The sequence below is a fragment of the Calidris pugnax genome, unplaced genomic scaffold (genome assembly GCF_001431845.1).
Source record: "Calidris pugnax isolate Ruff unplaced genomic scaffold, ASM143184v1 scaffold245, whole genome shotgun sequence".
Lineage (NCBI taxonomy): Eukaryota > Metazoa > Chordata > Aves > Charadriiformes > Scolopacidae > Calidris > Calidris pugnax.
The window spans coordinates 151092-161954 of NW_015090982.1; the positions used below are offsets into that span (position 1 = coordinate 151092).

Below are 10863 nucleotides of genomic sequence, written 5' to 3' on the forward strand. Positions count from 1 at the left end.
CCTGTCGAAGTACATGTGTGGGAGAACAAGAACATTGTAAGAACAAATTACCGCACTGTGGGGGGGCTGTGGGTGTGTGTGAAAGTGATGTAAACAACAGCTGCCACGCTGGAAATTAAAGGTCCTGATCGCATTTGGTTTGGGTGGCAACGCAGCTTCCACACGCTGCTGGCTTTTCAACAACAATAGCAGGGAAATCCGTTAACAGATAGGGAAAAGGAGGAGGCAGAGGAAGGTGGAGGCTGGATTGTTCAAATCAAACATGCCCGCAGAAGCAAGTTCCTTCATCATCAAAGGTAGGAGGCAACATAGGTTCAGAGATTGAAAATGTGTCATAGAGGGCAATCCCTTATGTGCTCAGGGCTGAGCACAGCTGTTGGCAGGGGGCTGGTGGAGTCTAATTGTGCTGAAGATACGAAAAGTACCTTGAAATGGCTGTGTGTGAGGGGGCTGGTGCTGACTGGGGATCTTGCTGCAGTTTGCCTTTGTGGATTCCCAGCGTGTCAACGTTCTGCCAAGCTGTGAGGCAGGGCTCTCTGTCTCTGCCAGGGCTCTCTGCTCCCTGAGAAAGATGCTGAGCCCTCGTGGCTTCCAGTTGAGGAGCTCCTGGAGGTGCGCACGCTAGTGAGCAAGCTGACATTGTAGATGAAGCTAAAAGAGGGGAAATGTGAGTGCTTAATTTGGTAGGTTGCAGTTTACTGGGTAACTTTTGAGAAACCTCTGATCCCAGTTGTTTCAATGGGAAGGGGAGTGAATTAGTAGGTTGCAGTTTGCTGGGTAAATGTTGAGAAACCTCTGATCCCAGTTGTTTCAACGGGAAGGGGAGTGAACTCTGGCAGGTTTGGACTGAAAACATCCACGCGTTGCTGCTGCAAAAACAGGCTTGGGCTGAAACAGGTGTCTGTAGGAGCACTGGGAGAATTTCAGACTGGTTGGTTCTGTGCATGGTACCATGAGAAGCACTGTGCCCCTTAGTCTCAGCTTGCCATTGAGTTAATAAAACCAACTTACAAGTTGCTCTTGTAGCAAATCCAGGGGATGAGTAAATGGGGAAGTGAGCGTGGACAGGTGCTTTTGCTGATGAACGTTGTGTGCATCAAAGTACTGAGTAAGGCAGCATTTTCTCTTCATAATATAACACGCCAGCCATTACATTGAGCTGGGGCGGAAAAAAGAAAAATAAATTGTGCTTAGTGGTGTGGAGCTAGATCCTGAGATGTTTCAGGGCAGGGGAGCAGTGCAGAGTGAGGGAGTAGCATGTGTTTGAGGCGTGTGTGGGTCAGGGCTTCAGTCTGCTCTTCTCTCTGCTACTGACTTGCCAAAGTCTCTCTTTCACTCCCCCATCTGTGCAGTGAGGAGCATGAGGGCATCATTTAGCTGAGTTATCTTGCTGAGATTTGTGAAGGGTGCAATATAAACACAGTGCATAATTGATCCATAACTCCTGGTTGTTTTATGGCACGAGGACAGTCGCTTCTTGATCTCTTGTCTCCAGTACTTTGTAATGTCACCTTTCAGCCTGTTATTTACAGCACTTGCCTGGAGTGGAACAAGCCTGGCTTTCAGTCCTTTCTGAAAGTGTTCATGCCTTCTGGAGTGTTCATGCACTTAACTGCTGCATGTAAAACACAAGCTCAATCCTGAGGAACACAGACTGAGACCCAGCACCCTTCTCCTACTCTGGAAAATTAACTGCTGATCTGTAAAGCCACTCGGCTTCCCTCTGCCCCAGCTGACTCTCAGATAGTATTTTTTTTCTGTGCAACGATTATTTCCATCCATATGGATGGAGGGCATCCAGTGTCTTCCTGAGCTGACTTGGGGCATCATTTTGGGAGCTGGAAAGTAGAGAGGCTGAGCAGTTACTGAGAACATGGGCACAGTCTTTCATCCTTCAGGTTTTGTAGGAAAGGAGCTTTGCAGAGGCAAGATTTGAGACCCTCCACATTGGGGGCAATTCCCAGCTGTCATTTTAAGTCTCTGACAGACCCTCCACACTGGGCAGCAATTCCCAGCTGTCATTTTAAGTCTCTGAAATGCCCATTGCTCCTACCCAAGCAATGCTGAGGGAGCCTTGCCTAACCTGGCCTGTATTCCCATCAGGGAACAGATATCCCATAGGATAATTGAGGCTGGAAGGGACCTCAAGAGGTCTATTCCAGCCTCCTGCTAGAAGCAGGCTCAGATGAGGCTACCAAACTGAACCTTCCTGTGCCCACTTGCATCATGCAGGCTCCTTCTGCAGCTGAGGAATCTCCCTGCTGGGACAGAGGAGAGGCCAGTGCAGTCCCTTCCTTTGCACACGTGTGTGCATCTAGGCAGGGTCCACCGCTTTTGTGTGTGTGCTGCATCCTTCCCTGGGGTGTGTGCTTGTCCAGATGAGCAGCCACAACTCTTCAGTGCTTCCCTGGACCCCACTGTCTCCTGCTGTCAGCTCTCTCCACAGAGACAAGCTACTGCAAATGAGGCTGCTGAAATTCCAGCATAGAATGGTTTGAGTTGGAAGGGACCTTAAAGATCATCAGGTTCCAACCCCCCTGCCATGGGCAGGGATACCTCCCACCACACCAGGTAGCTCAAAGCCCCATAAGCATATATTTCCTGCTCTTCCTGAGCCGTTTGGCCTGACTTCTTCGTGCTCCTCTGCATTTGATGCCTTTTGCTGATTTTTATTTTTTTTTTTTTCCTTGTATCTACTGCATTACCTGATTTACTCACGTGTGGGAGCTGTTGTGTTAATAAGAGTGCTTCAGTCCTTCCTGCACTGCCTGCTTTTTTTCTTTTTAGTCTCTTGGGATTATTCGTTTTTTCTTCCTTCCTAAAACTTCGCAAATTTCAGGAAAAAACCCCAAACTATTTAAGTCTCTAGTTCTTTGCGCTCCAGGAGCTTTGGTTGGGGAAGGGGGTGGTGGGGGATGTCCTGCAGTGAGGGGTGCTGCAGGGGGCTGGGTGCTGTGGTTAGTGGGGCAACATGTTGTGTTATTCTGGGCTCTGCTCCTGGCTCTGCAGCCAGCCTGCTGAGTAACCCTGGGCAAGTCTCTTTGCTGCTCTGCATTTCATTTTCCCATCTCCGAGCACTGGCATTCCTTGTGAGATGCTTTCAGACCTGATAAAAAGCAGCATCTGACATGAAAATACTCTGGCTGGTGGCGCAGCAGCCTTGGGAAGCTCTTCTCAGAGCAGCACAGTCTGTGTTGGACTCATCCAGAGCCTGGCAGAAATCCACTAGTGCACAGATTTGCAGAAAATCCTAAAATTATGGGTACAACACCCCTCTTTATGGTGTGGGTATGTAATTCTTCCCTTATACATAGCTCTCCTCTGACTGACGGGGTGGGAATAGAAAACTTCCATGAAGGTTCAGTCCTGCACTGCCTGCTTTTTTCTTTTTAGTCTCTTGGGAATATTCTTTTTTTCTTCCTTCCTAAAACTTCACAAATTTCAGGAAAAAAACCCCAAACTATTTAAGTCTCTAGTTCTTTGCGCTCCAGGAGCTTTGGTTGGGGAAGGGGGTGGTGGGGGATGTCCTGCAGTGGTGTGGGGATGTAATTCTTCCCTTATACATAGCTCTCCTCTGACTGACGGGGTGGGAATAGAAAACTTCCATGAAGGTCCAATTACTCAGTGATTTAAGAGTTTCTTGTGCATCTCTGAGTACCAGCTGCTCTGAAGTAGCGGCCGGCAGCCACTAGAGGAGAGTAGCCAGCTGAGACAAGGGGGGAGCAGCAAAAACGAAGCATTTCAGTGCCATGCTGAAAGATGTTGCCAGGGATCCAATTTGAAAGGGATGGAATTTGGAAGCAGAGCCCTGCTGGCAGCTTGTGGCCATAGGTGGAGGGCGGCATCGTTATTTCGGAGCCCATGTGAAGTGGGAAAAAAAGACACTGCCACTGGAAGGATTTGCCAATGTAATGTGCCAGTTTCCTCTGGAGTGCTGTGAAATCGGTCATCTGGCAGCAAACTGAAAAAAAAAAAAAAAAAAAAAAATGCAGGATGGTGATAGTCTGTGTGCCTTCCTGGGCATGTTGTGTTTTCCCAAAGATTGGAAAGTTTCCTCTTGTTTCCCAGTCTTAGCAATAACAAAAACCACTTTCACATGGGTGTCAAACTGAGAAAGTGGGAGGGAAGTTCATGTGTTTTTACTCTGAATCGCATGCGGATTATTTCAAAGAAGAGGCAGGAGTTAGGATTCCCAGGTGCATCCACGCTAAACAGTTGTGTGACCCCAGACAAGAAGAACATTAACCTTGTTGAGATACAGCTGAATAGTTATTCTGATACGTTCAGTCCCGGAGGGGAAGCTGTAAAGCTTGTTGAAATTCAGATTTGAAAAGAATAATGGGAGCTGACAACTCTGGAGTCTTTGGGTAGGGAAAGCCCACGTTTTTGTCACTTTTTTGAGCTGGGATGGGGGTGTGTGTGTGCGCTCAGCAGAGCTGAATTGCTGGCAGAAGGTTGGCTGTACGACCTTGATGTTTTAAAATCACAACCTTGAGAGAGGTGGTTAGTCAGATGGAAATGACTGAGCTCAATGCAGGGGTGAAATTTTGCAGTGTGTGTTGGACAGGAAGCTGGGCCAATTCATCTAATGTCCCTTTGCGCTCTTAAATTTCATCCATGCCTCTGGTTTGCTGGAAAGATGTGCCTGGGACAGCCCCAGAGCAAAGGATGGAGCTGCCACAGGTTGGTTTCCCAACAGTACCTGGCCCTGAAAGGAAGCAGCTGCCACCTGCATGGTGTGGGGCTGCCCCACGCCACCCCGGCACCGCTGCCACCAGAGGGCACGGTGTCACCAAAATGTTCTTATTTCTGAGCAATTTAATTCAAGAACCACAATTACCAGTAGTGATGTAGATTCTCACACCACTTAGCTGTGAGGATGGCACCCAAATCCTCCCTGCACCCATTTGTTGCTGAAAAGCTCCAATGAGCCCCCCAAATTCCTTGACTGACCAGTTCTGAGGGGTTTTGTCCTGCAGTTTGACAGTGACAAACACCTGAAATGCAGAGGAAGCCGCTGCTGGGCGAGGAGGGAACAAACTGCACATCTGAGAAGGTTTTGGGATGTTTATTTCCCCTAATGACATTGGCTTACGCCTTGCAGAAAAGAAACCTCAAGTGCAGAGAGCTCATAGCCATGTTGCTGCTGTTGTTTTTTATTATTTTATTTACTATTTTGAGAAGTATTATTTGTTTGTTGTTATCCTCCCATAAAACAGCAGTGGTGTTATTGTTGGCGATACACATGTGTGTTAATTAAAGACTCTTGAAGTAAAAGCCTTGCAGATTTCTTGCAGGTTGTGTTATTTAGTGGAGGAGGCTGATCCCTGGCGGAAAGGACTGTCCTGCCTGGGCTTGCAGCGAGGTGTGGGGATACGGATGAGCTCTGGATAGTGCTGAGGGGTCACATCTGGAATTCACATTCACCTTTCAAAAAGATGTAACGTGCACAGGGGGTGGGAGAAGAATTTCCAGAGTGCAAAAGGCATCTCGGTGTGCGAGTTCGGTCTTCTAGCCGTGGAGATTCTCAGAGTAAAGCTTGAAGCTGTTTAGTCAAACCTATAAATAACCACAAGGGGAGAAGGTGTCTGGTGGTAGAGGGCTCTTTGATCTAACAGAGTCATAACAAGATCCAGGTGCTGGAAGTGCAGGTCAGCACAGTTAGAACAGGAAATAAGATGCATCTTTTCATAGGGGAATGTAATTGGGCTCCTCAAGGGTGCAGTACGCTCCCAAACACGTCAGTCTTCATTTGGAGCCCTGACTGTCTTTCCAGAAGATAGTGCAGTAGTTCAGCTGCAATTTGCTGAGCTTGATGCAGAAATGAGGTGTTTATAGCCATTTCCTAAGCAGCAGTCAGAGCTGGGTGCTGGTGTCCCTTCTGATATGGCTGTGTCTGTGCTGGAGTTAGACCCTGGAGGGTCCCTGGCTCTCCTCTGGGCCCTCTTGGGCAACGTCCCCCATCCCTACTGATGGGACTGCAGAGATGGGTCTCCTCCTGCAAGTTGTGCACCGTAGGGATGAGCCTACAAGAGCAGGGAGATCCCAGGAGCTCTGTTTGAGCAAACTGGAATGCCAGAGCATCTTTGCTGCTTTAGTGCTTTAAGCAGCATCTTTACCACTTAAAGCGGATCTGGGGTGGTTGATATTTGCTAGACCTTTTATTTCAACACTGTTCAGCTGATGTAAAAAATGTTCCTTCCCATTCCACCAGCTCATAGCTGTGTTTCTGAGTCAGTGCCATGTCTAATCCACCAAGCATGTAAACCCACACCTCCAGGCTGTCCAGAGCTTCCGCTGCCAAGAACTATTGCAGATCTCTGGTCAGCTTGTCCTGCCTCATCGGTGACTCAGTGGATGTTCTTCTCCATTCTGTCCCTCTGTTTGCCTGAAGCTTTAGGGTCCAAAGGTGATGAGAAGATGGATAAAGGCTGCTTTTGTGCAACCGGTTAGATGTGAACTTTATTTTCTGGGGAACAGGAGATGTTAGTTTGCTGAGAGGACAAGCAGAGGAACACTGCCAGGTTCAGAGGATGCTCTCCAGTGCAGATTCTTACAGACAGTGCAGATGGCCCTTGCCTTCCCTCCTGCACTGGAGAGGGTGACAAGTCTCTGCCCAATCTTATCTGCACGCTGTCATTCTGACTCCCCATCCTCGCTCTGGGCAAAGTGTTCACAGCTGCTTTGGGCCTGCCAAACACTGGATGTAACAGCCACTGATGCAGCCCCTTGGTATCAGGGATGCTGTAAATCAAAATATCCCCAGCAGTGTCAGGGAGAACCAATGGCATGTTCAACAGAGAACCAGTACTTGTCTGTCCCAGCCTTTCTTCTGCCTTGTCAAGAGATGATGGTGATGATTTGGATACTGGGAACCCTTAAAACCAGCTAGAGAGACTCTAGGAGAAGAGGCGTGTTGTTTGGGCCTCGTCCCTAGCATGGATTGATCAGCCATACGTCTGACCCTAAGCTTTCTCAAATCTTCTCACTCATTCCTGACCAAGAAGTGGCAAATGCAACGTGCAATTGCAGCAAAACTAGAATTATCCCTGTTTGCTGACCCCTCTATCCACATTTGGCATATCTTGCCCTGGGGCGTGAGCTCCTTCCCCACCTCAAGTATCTGCCTGACTTTTAAATGTCATCTTCAGGCTGTCAGAAGCAGCACTGCACAGTAGGGTGGGCACTGTCTCTCTTGTAAAGAAGATGTCAGCATTAAAGCTAGGCCAGGACAATATCTGTCTGTCTCCTGCACGTTTTTTTGCACACTTCCCCCTGTGGCTAACAGCTTGCCAGCTGAAGCCACCTCTGCTCCAAGCCAGAGCCGCTTCGTGTGTGCCTTTGATATTTTGCAAAGGGTAAGGTGTTGCTGCTGGCCCCAAAGGGTGACAAGCCTTACCCCGGAGCACGAGCACCGGCAGCTCTCAACTCAGAAGAGGCCACTTACCACATTTGGGTTTCTTACTGCTGTCTTTGACAAATATCGCTACCGTTTCAGGAAACCACACGGTGGGTGTTGCCTTTTCAGGGTAGGGGTGGAGAAGGAATCCTGCTCCTCCATGCACAGGCCCAGGAATAGGGCTGGGGTGGTGGGATACCTCTCCTCTCCAAGATGGACTTTGTGGGCAGCTTCATCCTGTTCTGATAGAGGAGTCACCCACTTTCCCTGGCAGGGAGCATCCAGGGCCAGCATGAGTAATTCCTGCAGCTCATGGGCTGTGCTGTGAGTGGGCTGACCTGGCTCTGCTTCAGAGTAGAACACCACGAAAAGTTTGGAAAATTCTACTGAGCTGTGGTTGTGCGATGTTCCCTGTCCCAGCTGGGCTTGAGGTCCTTCTTTTGAGCTCTTCCTATTTCCAAAGGACGGGGAAGCTGTTTGGATGGATTCTGAAGAGCCCACGTGTCTCAGCTGGGTCTCATGCATGAACATGGCTTGCTAAAATTCTCCCAGGTTGGACTGAGGGGTTTACCAGCTTCTGGAGATGCTTCCCACAATGGTGGGTGACATGGTGCAGCCTCTTTTTGTCTGTTACTGGGGTGCAATGACTGGAACATCAGGCTTAGAGGGCCTGGTTCTGGCTCTGCTGTTGGTTTTTGTATATAACAAGATGCTTCCCTTTCTGTGCTTGTTTTTTCTTTCCCATCTTTAAGATGTGGGGGGAATAGCTTAAGAACCATCAGTGAATTGACTGGAAGAGTTGCCAAGTTAGGCAGCTGCTTACTGTTACGAGAATGCGTGACAATAGTGGGGTTGAGAGGGACTGCTGTCACCTTTACTTGTCCATTAAATCTGTCATTTTTAAGAACAACGGCGTTTCTTAGCAAAGCACTTTGAGGAAATGCCTATAGCTGTAAATTCACACTCGGTCTGATGAAAGTCACTTTTTTCTTCCCAGTGGGATCCTGGGGATACAGAAGCAGTAGCAATGGATGAAATGTAGGAACTCCTGTGAACTTATTGGACCTTCTCAACAGGTTCAAGCTGAGTTTAGAGCTTGGGTTTGGACTGATTCTTGTTTGATCAAATCCAGCTCTCTGTCCCCGTTTTCAGATGAAATGAAAATTGTGACTATCAGGGCAAGAAGCTGATAAAAGTTTCTTCCAAAGAACAAAGCCTGAAGTTTATTCATCTGTATTTGAGAAAGGATCTTAAAGGAAAAGGAAGGCTTCTTGGGGAGGTTTGTTAAGTCACTGGAATAGCATTACTTTTCTTTCAAGGATTCCTCCTTCTCCCCTGCTTCCCTCCCATTTCCCCCCTGCCTCCCTTCCTCTCCCCCTCAAAAAAAAACCAGTAGCAGCTGGGTTTTTTAATAGCCTTTTTTGATTTTTGAAGGAGCCACATTGTTTAGTGTCTCTAGAAATCATACACCCTTCAAAAAATGCCTGTGCTAGCACAGAGGCATATTCAAACTGGAATTAGATGCTTAAGTATCTTTGGGCAAATGGGGAGAGTCCCAGCCAGCCGTGTCTGTACACACCTTGCCTTGGCTGTGGAAGAATCTCATTGCCCTGATGAGAGGTATGGCTGGGTCATCTTCACACCAGTTGCTCCATGAGAAGCCTTGAGTGTTGAAAAAAACCTCTACCCTCTCCTGTATCTGCTTTCCCCTCTTTGAGGGGAAAAAGAGGCTCTAGATCATATCTTCTCTTTTCTCCCAATGGCTCTTTCCATGGATTCCTGACCAAAAGCTGTTAGTCTTTGGAAGTCTTGAGCTGGTCAAAGCTAATGGGAACCTGGAACTGAATCCCAGCAGGTATCCCCAGTCCTCCAGACTCATGGTGCAATGTCACTCCTCAGGCTCTTCGTATTAGCCGGGCAGAGCAGTTTGTTTCTCTGGGGGCTTCAGAAGCAGCAGTGAGACAGACACAAGGGGTGAGGCAGAGATAGAGGGTGGCAGCAGCTGTTCAGGATGTGTTGCTGATTCTGTAACATCTCCCACCCTTTTTGGAAATCGAGAGTTTGGAGCAAGACAGAAAAAAAAAAAAAGAAGAAACAGCCGCTGATAAAGCTTCATGTAGATGACAGCTCTGTCCTCAATGGGCTGTGACCCACAGCCTGTCTCTGGGGATCCACACCAGCTGGGAGGCAACGATAGGCTTTGCTGCCTATTCTGGCTGTTCACCTCCCTGCTCTGGGCATGGGGACGGATATCATCTCCCTTCCTTCCTCCTCCCTCATGTCTCCGTCTCTTCCTCTTGAAGTCTGAAGTTTTCTCCACAACCTCTGTTAACTTGCCCTGGCAGAGTCTCTGCTTTGGCTCCGTTCGATCATCCTCTGTTGTGTAATTCCCTAGGGATTGTAGCCTCAGTCCCCTTGAGGGTCCCACCTAGCAATGGTGGGCTGGGAAATTCCAGAGCATTCTCTGTCCTGGAAATGCAATTTTAAAGAGGCAAAAAAATAGGGAGTGAAGAAAATGCTCGCAGCTAGAAATTGTTGACCCTGGACTGTGCTCCCTGGACAAGTTTTCCTTGGAGCACAACTGTGTGACTTGGGTTTCTCTGTGAGGATGCTGGTGTCACCTCGAGAACTGATCCTCCCAGGGGTGGTGGCAATTGACACCTACTGAAGCGTAATGGAGAAGGTACTTGCTGGAGCTCAGGGTGACACAGTTTCAGAGAAGTTGCTTGGGCTGGGGGCAAGGGAAGCTGCTCCAGGAGCAGATGTAGAACAAGTTTTCCGTGGCTGTGAAACTGCTCCATGGAGATGGGGAAGAGCAGGTCTGTGCTGGAGAAGGCCCCTTGGGCAAGGAGGACTGAGATCCACACCGGTTGTATGGCAGGGCATGGGGATCCTGGTAGAGCATGTATTTCCTCACCCTCACCAACAGCAGGGTCTATTTTTGGGTAAATAATCAAGACTGAGTCTCTGAGGGTCTGATAAACTGAGTTCCCACGGCCCAAGCAAAGATCCTGTGGCTTCAGGGTACACGGAGGGCTACCAGCCGTGTTTCACGTGCACACAACTGTCACCACGTGTAATTTTGTTTCTTTTATTTTCTTTTTCTTCTTTTCTTTTTTTCGTCTATAACAAATGAAGGGCGTCCCTGCATCTGGCTGTGGCGGTTAAACAGGCTCGATTTAATCACAGACTGATAGAAGACTCAGAGAGACCAAAAAAGAGGGGAAAAGGGTGAGAAACACAGAAAAACCAAAACCCACCAAAACCCCCATCTGGATGGCCAGGGAGGGCTCGTGCAGATTCACAACACGGCAGGAGGCTCCCAAAGGGGCATTTGCAGGAGTGTGATGTGTGTGTTGAGAGGTGAGACAAATCCGATGCCTCATCTGCCTCCCAGAAAAATGGGAAATCTCTTCCTCCTGAGAGCAGGTTGCTCCCTGACTGTGTTAAAGATTCCCTGCTTA

General features: G+C 48.5%; 1 protein-coding gene across 2 annotated transcripts in view; it reads left to right on the forward strand.

Annotated features, from left to right (window-relative positions):
* Positions 1-10863, forward strand: part of CCND3 (cyclin D3) — a 55679-nt gene that overhangs the window by 782 nt on the left and 44034 nt on the right. The window contains exon 1 of one of the 2 annotated variants that reach the window (XM_014953732.1): positions 79-296. The exons of the other annotated variant lie outside the window; for it this stretch is intronic. The gene's annotated coding sequence lies outside the window, so the exon portion shown is untranslated. Of the gene's footprint in view, positions 1-78; positions 297-10863 lie in introns of those variants that run through there. 2 annotated transcript variants of the gene reach the window in all.